The sequence below is a fragment of the Ahaetulla prasina genome, chromosome 3 (assembly GCF_028640845.1).
Source record: "Ahaetulla prasina isolate Xishuangbanna chromosome 3, ASM2864084v1, whole genome shotgun sequence".
Lineage (NCBI taxonomy): Eukaryota > Metazoa > Chordata > Lepidosauria > Squamata > Colubridae > Ahaetulla > Ahaetulla prasina.
The window spans coordinates 200,772,535-200,782,800 of record NC_080541.1 but is presented as its reverse complement, the minus strand read 5'-3'; the positions used below and the strand labels follow the sequence as shown (position 1 = coordinate 200,782,800).

Below are 10,266 nucleotides of genomic sequence, written 5' to 3'. Positions count from 1 at the left end.
TAAGGACTTTAAATAATATCAGTTCTAGTGTAATTTGGGAATTCAGGGCACAGTATTACAACTGTCTATTTATACTGTAATTCTTTTCCCCACACAAGCCTAAGATTTTCTTTCTTTGAGGTACGGAATTGTGAGATTAACATCACAGTTCAATAAAATCTATTCTGTCATGATTTTATTGTCTTTTTAAAAAATGATTAAAAATAACCAAGATGACGTTCTGCAGATAAATAAAGAAAGAATTGAAAAGTGAAATTTGCAAAAGTAACTTTATTTATAATAGGGAAATAATCATTGGCATTGTAATGAAAATCACATACAGTTTTATTCATTTTTCATTATCCATTGATTATCCATTGAATATATATATATATAATAGCAAGCTGTAAGACAGAAAGTGGGAAATTCACAGAAAGAGACAGAAAGAAAAGTTCCCTAAAACAACAAGGAGTAAAGCATTGTGGCAGATATCTTGCTCTTCTCATCTCTTGTTCGAGAGACATTTTTGAGGCTTATGAAGGGATCAGAAAGATGCTTTCATATTGTTGAATACATTGAACCATCAAACCATTTTCATTAACTGGGAAACCTGTTATGGGTTAGAAATAACATGTTAAAACTTAAGTAAACAACGCTCCAGAAGTCACTACATGAGGATCATATTTCTAACAACCAAACTAGTTTCAAGACTACGGTACACATTTTGCTGGAGAAGTTGTCAAAGAAGCCAAAGCCAAATGATACAATAAAATTATCTGTCAAGTTGCCTTGGAGGATTCTAGTTGTAAATGGCTTGCTAAAGAATTTAAACTAAGAGTCAAGGACTGGCTTTATATAGGAATTTTAGTGAAATATAACGATACCAACAAATTAGGTTTGGCAGTACCCGCAGCAGGGGGAATCAGAGGCAGGCAAGGTGAAAGCAATAGCTATATTCCCCACAGAAAAAAAAGGAAAGAATGTGGGTAGAAGGCTAAAGTGAATTGTAGAACAGGTCTCAACCTTGGTCCCTTTAAGACTTGTGGACTTCAACTCCCAGAGAAAAAGCTGGCTGAGGAACTCTGGGAATTGAAGTCCACAAGTCTTAAAGGGACCAAGGTTGGAGACCCCTGATGTAGAACCCTTTCAGTCAGGAAACGATCTGAAGCATTGGGTGGAGGCATATGTGATTAATATTGTGGAGGATTTCAGCTACAACTTATGTGGTTGGAGTGTAGCTTTCCTTGTCATATTAGCTCTCTTAAGGACTTTAAATAATATCAGTTCTAGTGTAATTTGGGAATTCAGGGCACAGTATTACAACTGTCTATTTATACTGTAATTCTTTTCCCCACACAAGCCTAAGATTTTCTTTCTTTGAGGTACGGAATTGTGAGATTAACATCACAGTTCAATAAAATCTATTCTGTCATGATTTTATTGTCTTTTTAAAAAATGATTAAAAATAACCAAGATGACGTTCTGCAGATAAATAAAGGAAGAATTGAAAAGTGAAATATAAATAACTTTATTTATTTATTTATAATAGGGAAATAATCATTGGCATTGTAATGAAAATCACATACAGTTTTATTCATTTTTCATTATCCATTGATTATCCATTGAATATATATATATATAATAGCAAGCTGTAAGACAGAAAGTGGGAAATTCACAGAAAGAGACAGAAAGAAAAGTTCCCTGAAACAGCAAGGAGTAAAGCATTGTGGCAGATATCTTGCTCTTCTCATCTCTTGTTCGAGAGACATTTTTGAGGCTTATGAAGGGATCAGAAAGATGCTTTCATATTGTTGAAACCATTTTCATTAACCAGGAAACCTGTTATGGGTTAGAAATAACATGTTAAAACTTAAGTAAACAACACTCCAGAAGTCACTACATGAGGATCATATTTCTAACAACCAAACTAGTTTCAAGACTACGGTACACATTTTGCTGGAGAAGTTGTCAAAGAAGCCAAAGCCAAATGATACAATAAAATTATCTGTCAAGTTGCTTTGGAGGATTCTAGTTGTAAATGGCTTGCTAAAGAATTTAAACTAAGAGTCAAGGGCCAGCTTTATGTGGGAATTTTAGTGAAATATAACGATACCAACAAATTAGGTTGTGCAGTACCCGCAGCAGGGGGAATCAGAGGCAGGCAAGGTGAAAGCAATAGCTATATTCCCCACAGAAAAAAAAGGAAAGAATGTGGGTAGAAGGCTAAAGTGAAAGAAACATGGAGGCTGTTACAAAGAAGATGAACCAAGATTGTCCATGAGAAATATGCATATGAAGTACTACCTGAGTCTAAGAACTTCTTACCTTGGCTTTACACAGCGCAGTGCACAACAAATGTAACAACACTTCTGCCTTTCTCTGCAATCATCATCTCTCTCGCACTGATTAGGTGTAGGACGACCACATTTGCGAAAACCCTTTGGACACTCCCCCGGCTTCTGTGGACTTTGCTTTCCTGCAATAGCGGAGAATAATGCAGAACAACGGTGGTTAATCTTAAAATATAATGTATAGGTAGTAGTCATTTGTCAACTGGTTTCTTTAGTGATTAAGCACAGTTACTAGTATGATGAAAAAATAATGACTAAGCCCTGCATTTATGATTTTGCAGATTTGCAAAACAAAGGGAAGCTGAAGGACAATCACTGTTGCATTTGGGGACTGCTTTGCTTATCAAGAGAGTTGCTAAAAGAGAATTACCTGCATTAGGAACACATAATTAGCAGCCAAAAGCCAACATTATCAATGGCAAAATTACTAAAATTTGTTAAGAAGATGAGCTATGCTTATTTTATTGGAGACTAACAAAGAGGAGATTAATTAGCTTCTGTGTTTCTTGCACATTTTCAGAGCTACCTCAAAAAAGATTTCTGAGAAGGGAAGCTTTGGCCAATTTCTCCTTCCTGAGTTCCTGTGGTACAACTACTATTTTATTGATTAAATACCTTATTTTTTATTTAGAATGTGATTTTTTTCTTTGATACTTAGAAAGCATTTCTGGCTCACATAAGCGTCACAGTTAGCATTGAACAGCAGGAAACAGCTATTGTTCAACACATTCTCTGTGGAATTCCTAACCCTATCTTCCTTACAAAGGCCAATCTAATCCCCATACTTTTTCAGGCTTCTGACTGAAATCTATGCTAACAAAATGCAGAGGGAGATGGCTGAATGACATGACCTGTTGCTATCCATGGGTAAAAGTAGCTTGCTCTTTGCTTCAGCAGTTAGAATAGAATAGAATAAAATAAAAAATTTTATTTGCCAAGTGTGATTGGACACACAAGGAATTTGTCTTGGTGCATATGCTCTCAGTGTACATAAAAAAAAAAAGATACGTTCTTCAAGGTACAACATTTACAACACAATTAATGGTCAATATATCAATATAAATTATAAGGATTGCCAGCAACAAGTTATAGTCATACAGTCATAAATGGAAAGAGATTGGTGATGGGAACTATGAGAAGATTAATAGTAGTGCAGATTCAGTAAATAGTTTGACAGTGTTGATGGAATTATTTGTTTAGCAGAGTGATGGCCTTCGGGAAAAAACAGTTCTTGTGTCTAGTTGTTCTGGTGTGCAGTGCTCTATAGCGTTGTTTTGAGGGTAGGAGTTGAAACAGTTTATGTCCTGGATGCGAGGAGTCTGTAAATATTTTCACGGCCCTCTTCTTGATTCGTGCAGTATACAGGTCCTCAATGGAAGGCAGGTTGGTAGCAATTATTTTTTATATGAAATTTATATACAGTTTATATGAATTTATATATATGTATATATAAATTTATATACAGTTTCAGCAATTTAGCGTGTTCTTCATTCTTTTCTCACACAACACTTATAAACTTTGAAAAAGTGAAATGAATTGTAATTTTCTCTGACCTGAAAAGCCTCCAATGCACTAGATGTAAAAAAGATGCTCACAACAACAAATGTGGGGTAAGTTAAGTAACTAATCTCAGCTTTATAATTCTTTCATTTTTATTTAATTCCTTTCAAGGGTGGTAAAATTAATGTGAATTATTTTTATAATGGAAATGTGCATCTTCAACTTACTGAAAGAAAATAGAGACGTTTGAAAATGTTGCCATCTACAGATGTAGTTAATATGTATAGCATAAAGTACATTGAGTTTGAAATTCCCAACATAGTTGTGAGTTGAACTGATGTGTCTTAAAACAATTTCTATTGGGCAAATGGAAAAACTCTGAAAGTCCACAGGTTTGTTGAGTACTATAAGGACCACAGTACATTGTATGAAGAGCATCCCCAACAAAATACAAACATTTACATATATATGCAAATTATATATGCAAATCAAATCAAATCAAACATGTATGTTAATAGGTTTCCTATGATAACAATAATTGTAATAAATGCAGCAACACCGAAATCAATATTCAATCGTACACAGAAAATAGATGATATTTCAATAAATATGTAGGCATAAAAACCAATAAGACTTCCTGTTCTTTCCTTCATCCTGTCTTCTCACATAAAACAGCAGGTTTTATGTCTTACTTCTTTGGAAGTCCCTTCCAATTATGGAGGGGACTTCCATCCAAATCGCAAATTGCAAGGGAAATATAGTCAGCAGCTTTATGTTGTCCTTCAGGTTCAGGAAAAATTAATAATAATCAAGAACTATAACCGAGAAAAGCCAATACATAAACAGAGATGTTCTAAGGAATATAGTTGCACTTAACTACAATCAATAGTGTTGCAAAAGATCTTTATATAGTTTCACCCCACCCCACCCCAAACTTAAGCAATTGCCTTGGTCTAATTTCCAAAGAATATATGCTGTGTTAAGTGAACTGGTGGCTTCATCCATAACTGCAAGATTCTGGTGTGGTATAGACTATATTCACCCTTCCCTGTCCTGAGACCAGGGGTTCCCTCACCCCCAGGAAAAGCAGGAGATGTCCTCCTTTTTCATCTCATGACCTCTGTCTATATTGTCCAGCCTTTGTGGGTTGTTTTATTTAATGGAAGTTTTTTTTTACAAAAGTAGTCACTCAAACTTTTGTGTATTGTGACCTTGTAAATTGTCTGCTTCTTTCTTTCCCTCATCTAACAACAGATCAGACAGCCAAAATATAACTTATTTAATATATTTTTTGATTCTTCAATTCTATGATCACTGTAAATCACACGATACAATGGGTGAAATTTGAAAAATGATCATGGTCGATCATGGTCGATCATGGTCGATTTTACATTATCGCAAGAAGTTTTTCCGTCTCTGAATAATGATCACTTCCAGTACTTTGATTGGAAAGAATCTAAATGAATATTCTCAAAGTAGAAAGTGCTCAAAATGAAGCTTCTGTTCCTATATTACAGAATGCGTGGAAAGCTTTATCAAGATATGAACTTTCTTGCATGAGGGTTCAATGGCCTGAAATAATGGATGAACCTTTTTTTAAAAAATTTGAATTTATATCCCGCCCTTCTCCGAAGACTCAGGGTGGCTTACAATGTGTTAAGCAATAGTCTTCATCCATTTGTATATTATATACAAAGTCAACTTAATTGCCCCCAACAACCTGGGTCCTCATTTTACCTACCTTATAAAGGATGGGAGGCTGAGTCAACCTTGGGCCTGGTGGGACTTAAACTTGCAGTAATTGCAAGCAGCTGTGTTAATAACAGACAGACTTAGTCCGTTGAGCCACCAGAGGCCCTTTTTTGAAGGGGGTAATGGGATGTGGAAGATGACAGGATTGATTTGTCAGAGAATTTTGATCCACAAATTTATCATCTAGTTTCTTGGAAGGTCTTGAAGTAGCTAAAAACTTGGTAGAAAGCCAAACTTGCCCTGCAGACTTGCCTTTTCCCCTCATGGACTTGCCTTGCTGAGTGGACCTTGACTCTGGACCTTGCCCCATGAACTTGCACCTTGTCTTTGGACTTCCTCTCTGCCTTTCAAATTGGTTTGTTGCTTACTGGCTATTGTTTGTGCATCTGTGGGTGGCTGCTTTCTGGGAAGTGTGGGGTAGAGCCTTACTGGCTATTGGAGGGCAGTTTGTTGTGCCATTTAACAGAGCAATAAGGGGCTCTATTGAAGCCTGCCTCTCCTAGGTGACCTGGGTCATAACAATATGTATAGGGTCTTCTGCATATGGTATATATAATCTATATGTTTGGACTTGGCTTTGAGGCGTGGATATACCAAGTGGATTTTTCTAATTAACTTTCTTTTCAGTTTGTGGTTAACTGATAGTTTCTTTGAGCAATAACGTGGTTAGCTCATTTCACTTTCAGACTGTTAGCAATTTCTTGTCCCTTTCCTTTCCTATTCAACATTTGAAGCAAAGCAATTCTTCTGTCCTACATTCTAATGCGAGATCTAGTTGGAAGAACCAAACAACATACTGTAGTAACGATCCACCCACAGTCCTTGTAGTTAATAGTTCCCATTTTTATTTTGGTAATAACATTCAAAATTCCCCAAATGCAGTTTGGAATATTATAACATTTCTAAAGGATATAAGCAAACTTTCCTGGACCTGATGAGGACAACAGGAGGTGATATGCAGTTTGGAAAATAAGTGTGATTTGAAGAGAAACAGGATTAACTGGGGAAGAGCTGATTGAAAGGAGGATGGAAATGAATGAGTTAAAGTCCTTTCCATCATGGTTCAAACTGAAGCAAGGGATGGAAGTATATATGGTTGCTCTTGTGAATGACCTAAATTGTAACTTAGGTGCTTGGAGTGCAGCTTTCCTTAGATCTCTTGGGGACTTTTGATATTATCAATCCTAATATGGTTCTGGGCAAAATTACAATTTTAGGGCATGGTGTTGTAGGTGTCTGCTTAAAATGTGAGCCTTTAAAATTTTTATTTTATTTAAAAACATTTTAAAAATTGATTAGCAAAAATACATATTATCCACTTAGCTGAACACTGACCAATATATTTCAAGAATAATATTTTCCCTTTTGAAAACTTTATAAACTTCTACATCTATCTGAAACCCAATTTGACCTGTCATACGTACATTATATATATATAAAGAAAGAATAGTTAACAGGTTAAACAAGAGCAATGTTAAACTACAAAACTTCTGTTAACAATGTAACATTTAAAAGCATTTTTTTAAGCTCTCAATTTTTCCCACTTGGTCATACCAAAATATGAGACCAAGCTCACAGTTTAGTGGAATCTATTCTGCCATGGATAGATTTTCTTCTTAGGGCAAATATTGTAATTAAATTTTGTCTACTAGAGATTATCAAGATGTATTCTGTAGGTAAATAAAGAACTGAAAACTGAAATTTGCTAATTTTATTTATGACAGAGAAACAACAATTTCCATTACAATGAATCATCTTTCTTCATTTTTCATAATATTTCATTATCATTATAATATGCTGTACCGGAAGGAAGGAAGGAAGGAAGGAAGGAAGGAAGGAAAAGTTCTCTGAAATAATCAGGAGTAAAACAGAGTAGCAAATATCTTGCTGTTCTAATTTCTTGATCAACAAACACTTCTGAGGCTGATGAAGGGATCAGAAGATGCTGTAAAATCGTTGTGATTTACATGGAGTTGTCAAATCACTTTCATCAATAGAGAAGCCTGTTAATGGATTATAAATTAGATGTTAATTTTAAACAAACAACAATGCAGAAGTATATATCAAAAGTGGCGTTCCCCAAGGTAGTGTTCTGGGACCAACACTCTTCATACTATACATAAATGATCTCTGTGACCTTATCTCAAGTTATTGTGTTCTCTTCGCTGATGACGTCAAACTATTCAATACCACTAACAATACTTCTACCCTTCAAGATGACCTTGACTTTGTTTCCGATTGGTTTAAAACTTGGCAACTTCAAATATCAACCAGCAAATGCTCAGTTTTACATATTGGTAAAAAGAACCCTAACATCAAGTACAAGCTTGATGGACATTACCTTACTGATGATCCCCTCCCTGTCAAAGACCTTGGAGTTTTCATATCAAATGACCTAAATGCCAAAGCCCACTGCAACTACATAGCAAAAAAAGCTCTAAGAGTTGTAAGCCTAATTTTACGTAGCTTCTTTTCCAAAACTCTACACTACTAACCAGAGCATACAAAACATTTGCCAGACCTATTCTTGAATACAGCTCATCCATCTGGAACCCATACCACATCTCTGACATTAATACTATCGAACGCATCCAGAAATATTTTACTAGAAGAGTTCTTCGCTCTTCCAAAAACAACAAAATACCTTATACCACCAGGCTTGAAATCCTGGGATTAGAAAACTTAGAACTCTGCTGACTCCGACATGGTCTGTGTTTAACACACAAAATCATCTATTGTAATATCCTTCCTGTTAAAGACTACTTCAGCTTCAATTGCAACAATACAAGAGCAAACAATAGATTCAAACTTAATGTCAATCGCTTCAAACTTGATTGCAGAAAATATGACTTTTGTAACAGAGTTGTTAACGCTTGGAACTCACTACCTGACTCTATAGTCTCTACTCAAAACCCCAAAATCTTCAACCAAAAACTGTCTACTATCGACCTCACCCCATTCCTAAGAGGACTATAAGGGGCGTGCACAAGAGCACAAAAGTGCCTACAGTTCCTGTCCTATTGTTCCCTTCATTATAATATTATATGCATACTTTTACTTATACTTTTATTTATATATATTTTTTCTCTCATGATGGGTTATTGTTTATGTTGATGATTGTATATACTGTTGTGACAAAATGAAATAAAAAAAAGTAGCTAATCTATGTTTCTCATTACCAAACTAGTTCAAGAAGAAACGTTTTGCTGGAGACAGCATCAAGGAAGCAGCCAAATGATGTAATAAAGAGAAACTTCTGTCAGCCTAGGTTGGAGGAACCCTAGTTGTCAATGGATGGCTGAAGAACTTAAAATAAGTGGTAAAGACCAGCTGCTACAGGAAGATTGATGAAGTGCAACAATGCCAGCAAATTAGGTTTGCATGTGGTTGATCCAAGTTTCTGGTAGCTAATCTGAAGCAAAGGAATCAAAGGCAGGTGGAGTGAAAGCAATACCTATATTCACCTAAGAAAGAAAGAAAGGAAAGATTGGGGAGAAGATTAGGCTACAGGGCTAAAGAGAAGGGAGCATGGAGGATATTTCCTTTTTCATCAAGACTATGATAATATGGAACCCAGAGCACCCTTGAGAAGAAAGTACTACCTGAATCCCGGAGCTTCTTATTCTGGGTCCACACAGCGCATTGCACAACAAGAGTAACAACATTTCTGGGTTTTGTCACAACCATAATCTGTCCAACACTCATTACCTGGCACACCCCTGGTTTAGGTTCATTTGGATGGTCTGACTATGGCAGAGCAGAAACAGAGACAAAACGTTGTATAGATCATATGATATGATATCATACATCATATATGTCATGTATGAAATAATATCATTCCATATCATAATCATCATATATCATATCATATCATTATCGTATATATTATATGAATGGAAAAGTCAGTGATGCTAAGAATGGTTAGTGGAACAAAAAGAAGAGGTAAACAAAGAACACGTTGGCATGATAACAGACAAAGATGAACACCCAACAAGTGAAAGAAGCTGTGCTTGACAGGGTACCATAGAGAGCACTTGCCATGTTGCCAAGAGTTGGATATGACTGATTGGTTAAAACAACAAATAGTGTAATGTTTAGCTTAACTTGTTGACTGCTTTTTCTTCTTTGTTTCAAAGACCAATTCAATCCACTGACTTTTTCAGGCTTCCCACTGCAAATTTCACTTAAAGCTTTAGGTATCATTATTTTATTATCTTATCTTATCTTATTTATTTATTTTATTGATTTCTATAGGTATCCATCTCAGTAAATGACTCTGAGTAGCTTGCAGATTAAAAAATATATTATTATTAAAAATTAAAAAAACAATTTAAAACCATAAAAAACAGTAAAACCATAAAAAACAGTATAGAACATTAAAACATCAAATTCAAACTACACACCATAACAAGGTATCTGGTCCTTTAACAATGTTGTCTGGAGCCAGGGCCCTTGGTCAGTGGTGGGTTTCAAAATTCTTTACTATCGGTTCTTTGGGTGTGGTTTGGTGGGCATAACATGGCATGGCTTGGTGGGCATGGCTTGGTGGGCATGGCAGGGGAAGGTTACTGCAAAATCCCTATTTTCTCCTGGGACCTGGGAGGCAAAGAATAGATGGGGGAGGGGCCAGACAGAATTTTTACTACTGGTTCTCCGAACTACTCAGAATTTCCACTAGACTGGG

General features: G+C 35.7%; 1 long non-coding RNA gene across 2 annotated transcripts in view; it reads right to left on the bottom strand.

Annotated features, from left to right (window-relative positions):
• Positions 1-399: 399 nt before the first annotated feature.
• Positions 400-10,266, bottom strand: part of LOC131195916 (uncharacterized) — a 32,675-nt gene continuing 22,808 nt past the window's right edge. For both annotated transcript variants that reach the window (XR_009154576.1, XR_009154577.1), the window contains exons 3-4: positions 2,305-2,455; positions 400-589 (exon numbers count right to left, since the gene is read on the bottom strand). This is a non-coding gene — a long non-coding RNA (uncharacterized LOC131195916). The remainder of the gene's footprint in view (positions 590-2,304; positions 2,456-10,266) is intronic.